At 42.8% G+C, this 15,448-nt stretch overlaps 1 protein-coding gene across 1 annotated transcript in view; it reads left to right on the forward strand.

Annotated features, from left to right (window-relative positions):
* Positions 1-13,571: 13,571 nt before the first annotated feature.
* The window catches only part of LOC130298214 (oocyte zinc finger protein XlCOF7.1-like), a 74,785-nt gene continuing 72,908 nt past the window's right edge, over positions 13,572-15,448 (forward strand). Inside the window, exon 1 of the mRNA XM_056551128.1 lies at positions 13,572-13,980. The gene's annotated coding sequence lies outside the window, so the exon portion shown is untranslated. The remainder of the gene's footprint in view (positions 13,981-15,448) is intronic.

The raw sequence follows: 15,448 nt of genomic DNA on the forward strand, positions 1-15,448 counted from the left end.
TGGAGGCCATCGGAGTTGGGGAATTGCCTTTGGAGGAGATCTTGAGCCATGTTGATGATCTCATGGTCCAGCATGTCGTCATAGCCTTGACTTTGCAGCACTGACATTTGGTCAGGAGACAGGCCCTTGGTGATCTGTGGTGTGTAGATATTGGGCTCATCCTGGGATGGACCTTCATCTTCACCACTTTGATCACACTTGCCTTCTGTCCTGGGTGTCTTGGCTGGTGGTGCGGTGTCAGGCTCCTCCGAGGCCACAGCCTTTCTCTTCTCTTCTTCTAAGTTGTCATCATCAGAAGATTGGTTTTTATTGGTTGGTTTCTCTACAACAACTTCTTCTAAGTCTTCATGTTTTGTAGCTTTATATTTCTTAATACAGATGTAGAATATGACCCCGATCACTAACAGGGTAAATAATCCACTGGGTATAGCAATAATATAAAGCTCCATGATCGCTCTCAATCACAGTCTGAGGCTGAAGCTGGTTACACAGAACCTTTCATCAGTATGTCCAGCATTGTCACATCATCCAGGACTATTATCTTTGGTGCATTTTACTTTTCCATCCACAGGACTTGTTTTTTTGCACAACTGATTGTATTTTGTAATGACACCTTCTATTTTACTATAAAATGTCCAGCGAAACCAAGAAAATGTCATTTGTGGAGTAGGAATTAAAGAGAAAAAAAAATGTGCAACTTTTGGTGTTTTTGTTTTTCCACAGTGCAGTTCATGGTAAACCTGGCACGTTCTCTTTATTTTGTCATTTAATATGATTTCAGCGATACTCATAGTTACATTTGGTTTATACTATCGCACTTCTTTTAGAAAAGTAAAACCTTTTTTCCCATAATAAATCTTCTTCCAATTCCCCTATTCTGCCCCTTATGACTTTCGCCATCTTCCATGTACAGAGCTGTTTGTGGGGCGGGTTGCGCTGTCATCTACAGGTTTTAATGGCGCCATTTACCATTTTTCTTTAGAATGGACTCATTGGGAGAGATTCATCAAATCCGGTGCAGAGGAAGAGTGAAGCAGCCGCCCACAGCGACCAGTCAGACCGCATATCCCATCTTTATAAAGGCCTATGAAAAATGAAAGTAGCGATCTGATTGGTCTTCATGGGCGACTTATCCCCTCCCCCTCCTCCACACGGGTCCGATAAACCTCTCCCATTACAGATTATTTATACACCAGATTTTATTGTATTATAATGTAAGTCAATGGTAAAAAGATCCTGTAGTAATGTGAAGCGCAGAATCTGTTTTAGCGTCTAACGTTACGTTTTTGTCCTTTCCAAGAGTATAAACGGAATCACAAACACAGTTATCAAAACCCGTCCAGAGGAAAAGTTGCCCAGTTGTCCATAGCAACCAATCAGATGGCTTCTTTCACTTTGCAGAGGCCTTGGTAACAATGAAAGAAGCGATCTGATTGGTTGCTATGGGCAACTGGGCAACGTTTCCTCTTGAAGGGTTTTGATAAATCTCCCCAGTGTGACTCTCGCCCCCTACTGGACACATTACACAACTAAGAACCATGCCGGCTGCTTCACAATACCAATATCTTCCCACTATGTTTTATCACCATTTCTGGTTACCGAAAATGGTGGGGATTATAGCCTAAAGCTTGGACCTATATGCCAGGAAAGTTTAACTTGTTACATCCCGGCCTGCGTGACTTGCTGCACCACTTAAGCAGGACTAGGTCTGTGCATCGGTATACGGTAGTGTTTCACAAACAGGGTGCCTCCAGCTGTTGCAAAACACCCAGCATGCCTGGACAATTTTATGAGATGTTTTTCTATTTTAGAAACTACTCTCAGCTCCCAGCATGTACTGACAGACCATGCATGCTGAGAGTTGTAGTTGTGAACACAGCTGTAGGCACACGGGTTGGGAAACACTAAGTTAGGATCTGTTTTCTAACTCCGATTACTGCACGACAAACGGCGGTGATTGGAAATAGGGAGGCGTACAGGTACGCAGCGATCAAAATTGCAGGACGTGAGGACGATCCCTACCTGCCTCCTCGTTGTCCGATCGCCGAATGACTGCTCCGTGCCCGAGATCCAGGCAGGAGCAGTCGAGCGGTGATAACACTGATCAATGCTATGCTATGGCATAGCACCGGTCAGTGTAGGAAATCATATAACATTGCAAAAAAAAAAATGTTAATAAATACGATTTAACTCCTTTCCTAATAAAAGTCTGCATCACCCCCCTTTTCCCATTAAAAAAACTATGTAAGTAAAAATAAACATATATGTCATATTGCCACGTGCGTAAATGTCCAAACTATAAAAATATATCTTTAATTAAACCACACGGTCAATAGCGTACACGTAAAAAATTCCAAAGTCCAAAATAGCGTATTTTTCTTGCATGTAGTTTTGCATGAAATCAAACCTATATAAGTAGGGGATCATTTTAATCGTATGGACCTACAGAATAAAGAGAAGGTGTCATTTTTACCGAAATATGCACTGTGTAGAAACGGAAGCCCCCAAAATTTACAAAATGGCGGGGTTATTTTTCAGTTTTGTCACACAAGGATTTTTTTCTGATTCGCCGTAGATTTTTGGGTAAAATGACTAATATCACTGCAAAGTAGAATTGGTTGCGCAAAAAATAAGCCATAATATGGATTTTTAGGTGGAAAACTGAAAGGGTTATGATTATGAAGGTAAGAAGGAAAAAACTAAAATGCAAAATGAGTCTTTAAGGGGTTAAAAAGCATATAATTTTTTGTACAGACATGATTAGACTTAGAATCGTCCTCCTCTGACCCCTATAACTCTTATTTGTCCGTATACAGGAATGTACGAGCCGGATGTGCCGGGATCTGTACTATTTTATTACCACTATAGTTTCATGGGGATTATTGATCCTTTATGATAATTTTTTGTGGTTTATGAAGTGACCAAAAATCTGCAATTCTGGACTTTGGTATTTTTTATGTTTACGCCATTGACCGCACGGTTTCATTAAAGAGAACCTCTCATTAACTTGTTACATGTTATAATCCTCCCAGGTCACTGCCCCATCATAATAAACCACCCCCGGCCTTTATTTTTATTATTTTTTGGTTTTCTACCTTGATATTGTTCTGTATTTTCTGCTCAGCCTCAGTCAGATTCACAGACTGGGAAGGGGCGTTCCCCAGCATGCGTGACATCATCTGAAGCCATAAGGGGAGAACTTCCTCCCTCACTCTGCTACACACAGCCCAGAGCAGTTCAGTGTGAGATGAGCTATGATTGGATAAGGCTGCACACATACCCCTCAGCACTTCAGCCTGCACTTCCTGTGTTTGGGCTTCTGCCAGGCCAGCAGTTTGTGTATGAGATGGGGAAAAATGTGCTCAGGACAAGTAGGGAGACACCTAGTGGCAGCTTTTTTTTATTTTTAATAATATTTTTATTTTATTACATTTCCAAACAAATATACATTCTTTATAAAGTTATAAAAAGGATAAAAGAGCACCATATATCAATACAAAGAAAAACTAATACTAGCACCCCCCCCCCCCCCCCCAAGTTCCAACTTACAGTCTGGGCCCTGCCACATCACAAATTTTTTTTTTTATTCGACCATTCTCTTCCTCCTGTTCTTACTATCTAATATTTCTCTGCCTACTCCCCTTGCCAGCGAGGGATTCTGCGCTTCCACACCCCATTCCTCCCTGACTATCTCGTGCTCTACTGCCGCTGCGTTTATTGTGCACCCTCCAGGATCAACAAGTTTGAGGAATAACCATTTCTCATTCTTCAGTCAGCTCATATTGTTTTATAGATTTAACGGTTATGATATTTTTTTTAATTTTTTTTTGAGAGGAAACTACTCATCTTTCAATCATTTAATTATTTAGGTGTAAGGGCCCCCAATCACTCAGCTTTTATTCCAACCTGGGGGAAAGGAGAGGCGGGAGAGAGAGGGAAGGGGAGAAGTAACAAAGAAAGGAGAAAAAAAATGAAAAAGTAAAAGAAAAAGAAAAGGAAACGCAAAACCAATAGTCCTCCCCCATCCCATGTCCCAGCCTCTTCATTCCACCATATCATATCATTAGAATTTATTTCTGATTTTGGTTGGACAGAGCACCTCCCCTTACAGTCATAATCACTTACTTTTTTCAATCCTGTTAATCCACCGCTCAGATTTTGTCTTCCTATCCTCAATCTATCTTTTCCTTCATCCATATCTCCCATCCCCATAATTGGGATACCTCCTTTATCATTGGCAAACCAACATAATTCCTTAAATACTCCTGATGAGAAGGGGGGCGGCACATAGACGAAAGCGAACAGCAGTCTTCTTCCCTCCCAATTCAATACCAGAAATCCCAATCTTCCTTCTTTATCTACTTTAGGGTTTAACACTTCTACCTTCGTCCCTTTGTGTATTAACACACTTACCCCTCTAGAATAACAAGTATGTGTTGAGTGAAATTGCTTTGCAATCCACCTTCTCTTCAAAATCTGGATTTTATCCTTAGTTAAGTGTGTCCCTAATATACAAATAATACCTGGTAGATGTTTATCTATTACTTTATAGACCACCGTTCGCCTCACTATCTGCCAGCCCCTTACATTCCAAATTAATACCTTCATTCAAGTATTAGGAGAGAGAGAAAGAACCCCCCCCCCCCTTCTACCATCTCACCCCCCCTTCTGGCATCTCACCCCCCCTTCTGGCATCTCACCCGCCCCTCCCCCCTTCTGGCATCTCACCCCCCCTTCTGGCATCTCACCCGCCCCCCCCCTTCTACCATCTCACCCCTCCTTCTGGCATCTCACCCGCCCCCCCCCCCCCCCTTCTTCTTTTGAAATTGTCAAAAACATTTCCCGACAATTCCTCTATCTCGAGCCCCCCACCCGGTCAGCCATATTATCCATTTTCCCTTAAATGACATCAGTGTATTTGGTTTATTTATAAGGGAAATTAATTAGTTACTTTTTACCTGATCCCTTCCTTTTCCAGCCACTCATTTACTTCCTCTACTGAGGCAAAAAACCACGACCTGTCTTTATATATCCCCCCTAGTTTGGCCGGAAATAATAATGAATACCTGATATTTGCTTCTCTTAACCTCTTTTTGACCTCTGCTGTGTTGCCCTCGAATATTCTGCATATAACATTATTTTATTACCATCAATTTCTCTATCTGCTCCTCTGGCTGCCCTCAGGATGACATCTCTGTCTATCGCCGATAGTAACCTGACTAGAATTGTTCTCGGATGGGCCCCTGGTGGAGGAGGTTTTGATGGCACCCTATGCGCCCTCTCTACTTCAAATAGATTAGATAGACCTTGTTCTACAAATTTTTTTAATATCAAACTTTTAACAAACCCTCAGCAATCTTTTTCTGGATCCCGACTATTCTTACACCTGATAGTCTTCCTCTATCCTCTAGATCTCTCACTTTGGTGCTCAGTTCCTGACACATCCCTGACAACTTACCCACCTCTCTCTCTGGCTCATCTGTCTTGTGTTCTAATCCTTTAGCTTTATCTTCTACCTCGTTCAACCTTTCTCTAATTTTTTGGAAGTCCTGTCTTAGTATTACAGTGTCCTGTCTTACGTCCCCTATTTGATTTTGAACCTCCCTTATTGCTTCGTTTGTTTACCCCCCCCCCCCCCCCTTTAATCCCTGGGGATCTAAATCATTTTTCATTGACCCCCCGCCCACCGCGCCATCTCCCTTCTCCTTCTGATGGGTCGATGTCCCACCCCCTGACATACAGTTGAGCGCCGAGTCGTCTTTCCCTGCATTCTTCTCCCCCCCCCCGCCATTATTCTGACCTCCAAGACCAACTTCTTCTACTCTTTCCTCTATCCTATCTTTTTACCAGAAAATCACTCCAACCAATTGGTCCTTCCAACCCCGCCGTTGTCTGTCACAACAATTAGCCTCAGCTACCGCCTATCGTCATGGAATCCTACAATCATGCACTAGGTATTCAAACATGGAAATGGAGGTTTGTCGTCTGTAGAAATACGGGCAGGAGACAAACATCAAAATACATCAATTTTTACAACTCATCAAGTAGAATTCACAACAACAGGGGAAATCTCTCCATCCAGATCCCCATGGGAATAGTAGGTTGTTATAACACACACAGCCTGTTATCATGCACTGAAGTTTAACACTTAGTTGCATCTTCTGTAAAATGGATATTTTAAGGCACCAAAGTCTGTTCTTTAATAAATCACAGAAAATAGGTAGTTAATTACTAAAAACTATAGTGCAGCAACTTCCCAGCACCGCGGTTACTTGCAGCTTTTATATCCATATTAGTACTACAGCAGAGCAATGAAAAGTTCATCACTGAGAATGCGAGTTAATAAAGCATTAGCATGCGGCAGTTCCAGAGATACAAGCCGGAGCAGCAGAATAGGTTATTAGTTGTTAATAGAAAAATCCTAAATAGCACCGCAGCACCAAAAAGAGAAAAAATAATACTAATAATTCAGTCCTGGGGGATAGCCATGCATCCATTATTAGATACTAATCACAAATTGTGACACAACCATTCCAGGAGTGGAAGCCAGAATTACAAGTCAGATTATTGTCCATGAGAGAGTCCCTGTATACCGCCGCTGGATGTATGCTCAACAGACTGCCAAGTGTCCATTAATAGTGGGATAGCCCCCTCCCCAAAGTCTAGTTACCCCCTAAGCCAGAGGCCCCCTTACTGCTATAAATATCCAAATCCAGGAGGTTTCTCATTATTACTTATTGTTCCACTGGTTTATATATCTCTGTAATACAATGTGGAGCTCTGCTCCTCTCACCACCACCGCTCCTGCCTCTACACTCCGTCTCTCCACTCCACAGAGCCGCCGTCCCACGTGGATCTCCACCTCCTCTCACTCCTCAGACCGCGGCTTCACCTGATGTCTCCTCACTCCTTCACATGCCGCCATTCAGCTCTCCATGGTCCGACCTCTCCCCCTCCGTCAGATCCTCACTCAATCCTGAGACTCTGCAGCATCCCCGGCCACACCGCAGCAGCAGGCACCCTCCATCTCAGGTATTCAAATTACGCGGGAACATCTAACCAGTCCGTGGCTGTGGCGGGTGGTTAGAGCAGCGTCCTGCACGCTGGAAGCTTTTTTTTATTTTATTTTTTTTTTAAAACAAAGATTTTTTTATTTACCATAAGTAGTGCAATAGCAACATTTTTTTTATTGAGAGTGACCATTAAACATGATATTTTAGTAAATTCAACTAGAGAAAAAAACAGACATGGTGGCGACTACAACATGTACAGAGATCTCGGCTTCTCAGCAAAATGTATTAAACTAACAGGAGGTTATTATACCGCTAGACACCTCACCGCCACCTGTATATAACCATCATATACAGCTCTACTGTGTACACATACAGCTCAGCTACATGTACATTACACATATACAGCTCTACTGTGTACACATACAGCTCAGCTACATGTACATTACACATATACAGCTCTACTGTGTACACATACAGCTCAGCTACATGTACATTACACATATACAGCTCTACTGCGTACACATACAGCTCAGCTACATGTACATTACACATATACAGCTCTACTGTGTACACATACAGCTCAGCTACATGCACATTACACATATACAGCTCTACTGTGTACACATACAGCTCAGCTACATGTACATTACACATATACAGCTCTACTGTGTACACATACAGCTCAGCTACATGCACATTACACATATACAGCTCTACTGTGTACACATACAGCTCAGCTACATGCACATTACACATACAGCTCTACTGTGTACACATACAGCTCAGCTACATGTACATTACACATATACAGCTCTACTGTGTACACATACAGCTCAGCTACATGTACATTACACATATACAGCTCTACTGTGTACACATACAGCTCAGCTACATGTACATTACACATATACAGCTCTACTGTGTACACATACAGCTCATCTACATGTACATTACACATACAGCTCTACTGTGTACACATACAGCTCAGCTACATGCACATTACACAGATACAGCTCTACTGTGTACACATACAGCTCAGCTACATGCACATTACACATATACAGCTCTACTGTGTACATATACAGCTCAGCTACATGTACATTACACACATACAGCTCTACTGTGTACACATACAGCTCAGCTACATGTACATTACACATATACAGCTCTACTGTGTACACATACAGCTCAGCTACATGTACATTACACATATACAGCTCTACTGTGTACACATACAGCTCAGCTACATGCACATTACACATATACAGCTCTACTGTGTACACATACAGCTCAGCTACATGTGCATTACACATATACAGCTCTACTGTGTACACATACAGCTCAGCTACATGTACATTACACATATACAGCACTACTGTGTACACATACAGCTCAGCTACATGTACATTACACATATACAGCACTACTGTGTACACATACAGCTCAGCTACATGTACATTACACATATACAGCTCTACTGTGTACACATACAGCTCAGCTACATGTACATTACACATATACAGCTCTACTGTGTACACATACAGCTCAGCTACATGCACATTACACATATACAGCTCTACTGTGTACACATACAGCTCAGCTACATGTACATTACACATATACAGCTCTACTGTGTACACATACAGCTCAGCTACATGTACATTACACATATACAGCTCTACTGTGTACACATACAGCTCAGCTACATGTACATTACACATATACAGCTCTACTGTGTACACATACAGCTCAGCTACATGTACATTACACATATACAGCTCTACTGTGTACACATACAGCTCAGCTACATGCACATTACACATATACAACTCTACTGTGTACACATACAGCTCAGCTACATGTACATTACACATATACAGCTCAGCTACATGTACATTACACATATACAGCTCTACTGTGTACACATACAGCTCAGCTACATGTACATTACACATATACAGCTCGACTGTGTACACATACAGCTCAGCTACATGTACATTACACACAGCTCTACTGTGTACACATACAGCTCAGCTACATGCACATTACACATATACAGCTCAGCTACATGCACATTACACATATACAGCTCTACTGTGTACACATACAGCTCAGCTACATGTACATTACACATCTACAGCTCTACTGTGTACACATACAGCTCAGCTACATGTACATTACACATATACAGCTCTACTGTGTACACATACAGCTCAGCTACATGTACAGTACACATATACAGCTCTACTGTGTACACATACAGCTCAGCTACATGTACATTACACATATACAGCTCTACTGTGTACACATACAGCTCAGCTACATGTACATTACACATATACAGCTCTACTGTGTACACATACAGCTCAGCTACATGTACATTACACATATACAGCTCTACTGTGTACACATACAGCTCAGCTACATGTACATTACACATATACGACTCTACTGTGTACACATACAGCTTAGCTACATGTACATTACACATATACAGCTCAGCTACATGTACATTACACATATACAGCTCTACTGTGTACACATACAGCTCAGCTACATGCACATTACACATATACAGCTCTACTGTGTACACATACAGCTCAGCTACATGTACATTACACATATACAGCTCTACTGTGTACACATACAGCTCAGCTACATGTACATTACACATATACAGCTCTACTGTGTACACATACAGCTCAGCTACATTTACAGTACACATATACAGCTCTACTGTGTACACATACAGCTCAGCTACATGTACATTACACATATACAGCTCTACTGTGTACACATACAGCTCAGCTACATGTACATTACACATATACAGCTCTACTGTGTACACATACAGCTCAGCTACATGTACATTACACTTATACAGCTCTACTGTGTACACATACAGCTCAGCTACATGCACATTACACATATACAGCTCTACTGTGTACACATACAGCTCAGCTACATGTACATTACACATATACAGCTCTACTGTGTACACATACAGCTCAGCTACATGTACATTACACATATACAGCACTACTGTGTACACATACAGCTCAGCTACATGTACATTACACATATACAGCGCTACTGTGTACACATACAGCTCAGCTACATGTACATTACACATATACAGCTCTACTGTGTACACATACAGCTCAGCTACATGTACATTACACATATACAGCTCTACTGTGTACACATACAGCTCAGCTACATGTACATTACACATATACAGCTCAGCTACATGTACATTACACATATACAGCTCTACTGTGTACACATACAGCTCAGCTACATGTACATTACACATATACAGCTCTACTGTGTACACATACAGCTCAGCTACATGCACATTACACATATACAGCTCTACTGTGTACACATACAGCTCAGCTACATGTACATTACACATATACAGCTCTAATGTGTACACATACAGCTCAGCTACATGTACATTACACATATACAGCACTACTGTGTACACATACAGCTCAGCTACATGTACATTACACATATACAACTCTACTGTGTACACATACAGCTCAGCTACATGTACATTACACATATACAGCTCTACTGTGTACACATACAGCTCAGCTACATGTACATTACACATATACAACTCTACTGTGTACACATACAGCTCAGCTACATGTACATTACACATATACAGCTCTACTGTGTACACATACAGCTCAGCTACATGTACATTACACATACAGCTCTACTGTGTACACATACAGCTCAGCTACATGTACATTACACATACAGCTCTACTGTGTACACATACAGCTCAGCTACATGTACATTACACATATACAGCTCTACTGTGTACACATACAGCTCAGCTACATGTACATTACACATATACAGCTCTACTGTGTACACATACAGCTCAGCTACATGTACATTACACATATACAGCTCTACTGTGTACACATACAGCTCAGCTACATGTACATTACACATATACAGCTCTACTGTGTACACATACAGCTCAGCTACATGTACATTACACATATACAGCTCTACTGTGTACACATACAGCTCAGCTACATGTACATTACACATATACAGCTCTACTGTGTACACATACAGCTCAGCTACATGTACATTACACATATACAGCTCTACTGTGTACACATACAGCACAGCTACATGTACATTACACATATACAGCTCTACTGTGTACACATACAGCTCAGTTACATGCACAGTACACATATACAGCTCTACTGTGTACACATACAGCTCAGCTACATGTACATTACACATATACAGCTCTACTGTGTACACATACAGCTCAGCTACATGTACATTACACATATACAGCTCTACTGTGTACACATACAGCTCAGCTACATGCACATTACACATATACAGCTCTACTGTGTACACATACAGCTCAGCTACATGTACATTACACATATACAGCTCTACTGTGTACACATACAGCTCAGCTACATGTACATTACACATATACAGCTCAGCTACATGTACATTACACATATACAGCTCTACTGTGTACACATACAGCTCAGCTACATGCACATTACACATATACAGCTCTACTGTGTACACATACAGCTCAGCTACATGTACATTACACATATACAGCTCTACTGTGTACACATACAGCTCAGCTACATGTACATTACACATATACAGCTCTACTGTGTACACATACAGCTCAGCTACATGTACATTACACATATACAGCTCTACTGTGTACACATACAGCTCAGCTACATGTACATTACACATATACAGCTCTACTGTGTACACATACAGCTACATGTACATTACACATATACAGCTCTACTGTACACACATACAGCTCAGCTACATGTACATTACACATATACAGCTCTACTGTGTACACATACAGCTCAGCTACATGTACATTACACATATACAGCTCTACTGTGTACACATACAGCTCAGCTACATGTACATTACACATATACAGCTCTACTGTGTACACATACAGCTCAGCTACATGTACATTACACATATACAGCTCTACTGTGTACACATACAGCTCAGCTACATGTACATTACACATATACAGCTCTACTGTGTACACATACAGCACAGCTACATGTACATTACACATATACAGCTCTACTGTGTACACATACAGCTCAGTTACATGCACAGTACACATATACAGCTCTACTGTGTACACATACAGCTCAGCTACATGTACATTACACATATACAGCTCTACTGTGTACACATACAGCTCAGCTACATGTACATTACACATATACAGCTCTACTGTGTACACATACAGCTCAGCTACATGCACATTACACATATACAGCTCTACTGTGTACACATACAGCTCAGCTACATGTACATTACACATATACAGCTCTACTGTGTACACATACAGCTCAGCTACATGTACATTACACATATACAGCTCAGCTACATGTACATTACACATATACAGCTCTACTGTGTACACATACAGCTCAGCTACATGCACATTACACATATACAGCTCTACTGTGTACACATACAGCTCAGCTACATGTACATTACACATATACAGCTCTACTGTGTACACATACAGCTCAGCTACATGTACATTACACATATACAGCTCTACTGTGTACACATACAGCTCAGCTACATGTACATTACACATATACAGCTCTACTGTGTACACATACAGCTCAGCTACATGTACATTACACATATACAGCTCTACTGTGTACACATACAGCTACATGTACATTACACATATACAGCTCTACTGTACACACATACAGCTCAGCTACATGTACATTACACATATACAGCTCTACTGTGTACACATACAGCTCAGCTACATGTACATTACACATATACAGCTCTACTGTGTACACATACAGCTCAGCTACATGTACATTACACATATACAGCTCTACTGTGTACACATACAGCTCAGCTACATGCACATTACACACAGCTCTGCTGCAGACATATATAACATACACAGCTCTGCACCACGCACATCACACACACACAGCTCTGCTGCATACACATAACTTCAGCTCATCCAGCAGCGATCACAACCAGCACAGCAGAGTCCTGCATACACTGAGCAGAGGAGCCTAGAGCAGCAGCCCCTGATCATGTGACTCCTCCTCCTCCATGTGACTGATCACATGACGGTGACATCATCGCAGGTCCTGTAAGCACACGGCTCCTCCACATATACAGGTAGGTGGGTTCGGTCACCATCAGGATTATTGGGGATGTTTATTATTAACCCTTTATAGACAGTTCCGGGTGGTTTGGGGGGTGGGATCAGCTGAGATGATGGCCGGAGGGCCCCTTACTTGCTCCGGACTCTGATCACCTCTAAGTATTGAAGATCAGTGATAACACTGATCACTATGTCCGAGCGTTATTCAGGGGTTGGAATAGAAGCCCCTCCCCTAATAAGTTTATTCCGCCCTCTCTTTTCCCATATTTCTAATGTAGGTGGGCGTGGCTTAGACAGGACGCTGTGATGACGTCTAGAAGCTTTGTGTCAGCACTTTTTCCCTGTTTTCCTTCCTATACTGCCCCCAGAGTATGTGTGGAGGACTGCAGGTCACATGATCAGTGGAGAACGCGCTCTCTATCTCCCGTGTTACATGAGGACGCGGTCTGACACAAAACCCTTCTCCGAAAGAAGAGAGACCCCAACGTAACCGCCCTTCACCTCCGGGCCAGAGGGTCCCTGCAGGGTCCAGGTTCAATGTACTGGGGGCCACAAGTTCTCCCGGCATCAACCTACGTGTTATCCCAAGAATCCACCCGCAGAGCCGTATACAATGGCGTCCAGGGGAGGAACCTAATGGGCACACACACCTCCCCTGGACCGCCAGGAGGGACACCCAAAAGGGACCGCACCCTGACTAATCCTAGGGACCAACAGCACATATAAGGTGGCGCAGTGATCAAAAGCCAAACAAACATATAAGTGAGTGTGCGCCGTGAGGTACTGACCAGATATCAGACCCGATCTATAATAATGTCCCTGATCCTAACCAGAAGGCCGGGAATCAAAGGGGTGAGGGGTCTGGTGATGACTGGAGAGGTGACACTGCTGGGACATTATACAGTAATGGAGGGGTCTGGTGATGACTGGAGAGGTGACACTGCTGGGACATTATACAGTAATGGAGGGGTCTGGTGATGACTGGAGAGGTGACACTGCTGGGACATTATACAGTAATGGAGGGGTCTGGTGATGACTGGAGAGGTGACACTGCTGGGACATTATACAGTAATGGAGGGGTCTGGTGATGACTGGAGAGGTGACACTGCTGGGACATTATACAGTAATGGAGGGGTCTGGTGATGACTGGAGAGGTGACCCTGCTGGGACATTATACAGTAATGGAGGGGTCTGGTGATGACTGGAGAGGTGACACTGCTGGGACATTATACAGTAATGGAGGGGTCTGGTGATGACTGGAGAGGTGACACTGCTGGGACATTATACAGTAATGGAGGGGTCTGGTGATGACTGGAGAGGTGACACTGCTGGGACATTATACAGTAATGGAGGGATCTGGTGATGACTGGAGAGGTGACACTGCTGGGACATTATACAGTAATGGAGGGGTCTGGTGCTGACTGGAGAGGTGACACTGCTGGGACATTATACAGTAATGGAGGGGTCTGGTGATGACTGGAGAGGTGACACTGCTGGGACATTATACAGTAATGGAGGGGTCTGGTGATGACTGGACAGGTGACACTGCTGGGACATTATACAGTAATGGAGGAGTCTGGTGATGACTGGAGAGGTGACACTGCTGGGAATGCTGGGACATTATACAGTAATAGAGGGGTCTGTTGATGATTAGAGAGGTGACACTGCAGGGACCTTATACAGTAATGGAGGGGTCTGGTGATGACTGGAGAGGTGACACTGCTGAGACATTATACAGTAATGGAGGGGTCTGGTGATGACTGGAGAGGTGACACTGCTGGGACATTATACAGTAATGGAGGGGTCTGGTGATGACTGGAGAGGTGACACTGCTGGGACATTATACAGTAATGGAGGGGTCTGGTGATGACTGGAGAGGTGACCCTGCTGGGACATTATACAGTAATGGAGGGGTCTGGTGATGACTGGAGAGGTGACACTGCTGGGACATTATACAGTAATGGAGGGGTCTGGTGATGACTGGAGAGGTGACACTGCTGGGACATTATACAGTAATGGAGGGGTCTGGTGATGACTGGAGAGGTGACACTGCTGGGACATTATACAGTAATGGAGGGGTCTGGTGATGACTGGAGAGGTGACCCTGCTGGGACATTATACAGTAATGGAGGGGTCTGGTGATGACTGGAGAGGTGACACTGCTGGGACATTATACAGTAATGGAGGGGTCTGGTGATGACTGGAGAGGTGACACTGCTGGGACATTATA

This window comes from Hyla sarda, assembly GCF_029499605.1.
Source record: "Hyla sarda isolate aHylSar1 chromosome 1 unlocalized genomic scaffold, aHylSar1.hap1 SUPER_1_unloc_5, whole genome shotgun sequence".
In the NCBI taxonomy this organism is placed as follows: domain Eukaryota; kingdom Metazoa; phylum Chordata; class Amphibia; order Anura; family Hylidae; genus Hyla; species Hyla sarda.